The following is a 937-nucleotide window of genomic DNA, read 5'->3' as shown; positions in this document are numbered from 1 at the left end:
ACAAAAGACCTGTATGCAGAAAACTATAAGACACTGATAAAATAAATTAAAGATGATACAAACAGATGGAGAGATATATCATGTTCTTGGATTGGAAGGATCAACATTGTGAAAATGGCTCTACTACCCAAAGCAGTCTACAGATTCAACACAATCCCTATCAAACTACCACTGGCATTTTTCACAGAACTAGAACAAAAAATTTCACAATTTGTATGGAAACACTAAAGACCCCGAATAGCCAAAGCAATATTGACAAAGAAAAACGGAGCTGGAGGAATTGGGCTCCCTGACTTCAGACTATACTACAAAGCCACAGTAATCAAGACAGTATGGTACTGGCACAAAAACAGAAATATAGATCAGTGGAACAGGAGAGAAAGCCGAGAGATAAACCCATGCACGTATGGTCACCTTATGTTTGATAAAAGAGGCAAGAATAAACAGTGGAGAAAAGACAGCCTCTTCAATAAGTGGTGCTGGGAAAACTGGACAGCTACATGTAAAAGAATAAAATTAGAACACTTCCTCACCCCATACACAAAAATAAACTCCAAATGGATTAAAGACCTAGATGTAAGGCCAGACACCATCAAACTCTTACAGGAAAAAATAAGCAGAACACTCTATGACATAAATCAGAGCAAGATCATTTTTGACCCACCTCTTAGAGAAATGGAAATAAAAACAAAAATAAACAAATGGGGCCTAATGAAACTTAAAAGCTTTTGCACTGCAAAGGAAACCATAAACAAGATGAAAAGACAACCCGCAGAATGGGAGAAAATATTTGCAAACGAAGCAACTGACCAAGGATTAATCTCCAGAATCTACAAGCAGCTCATTCAGCTCAATATCAGAAAAACAAACAACCCAATCCAAAAATGGGCAGAAGAACTAAATAGACATTTCTCCAAAGAAGATATACAGATTGCCA

Source organism: Physeter macrocephalus, chromosome 1 (assembly GCF_002837175.3).
Source record: "Physeter macrocephalus isolate SW-GA chromosome 1, ASM283717v5, whole genome shotgun sequence".
NCBI classification, from domain to species: Eukaryota; Metazoa; Chordata; class Mammalia; order Artiodactyla; family Physeteridae; genus Physeter; species Physeter macrocephalus.
Note: the sequence above shows the minus strand (reverse complement) of the source record.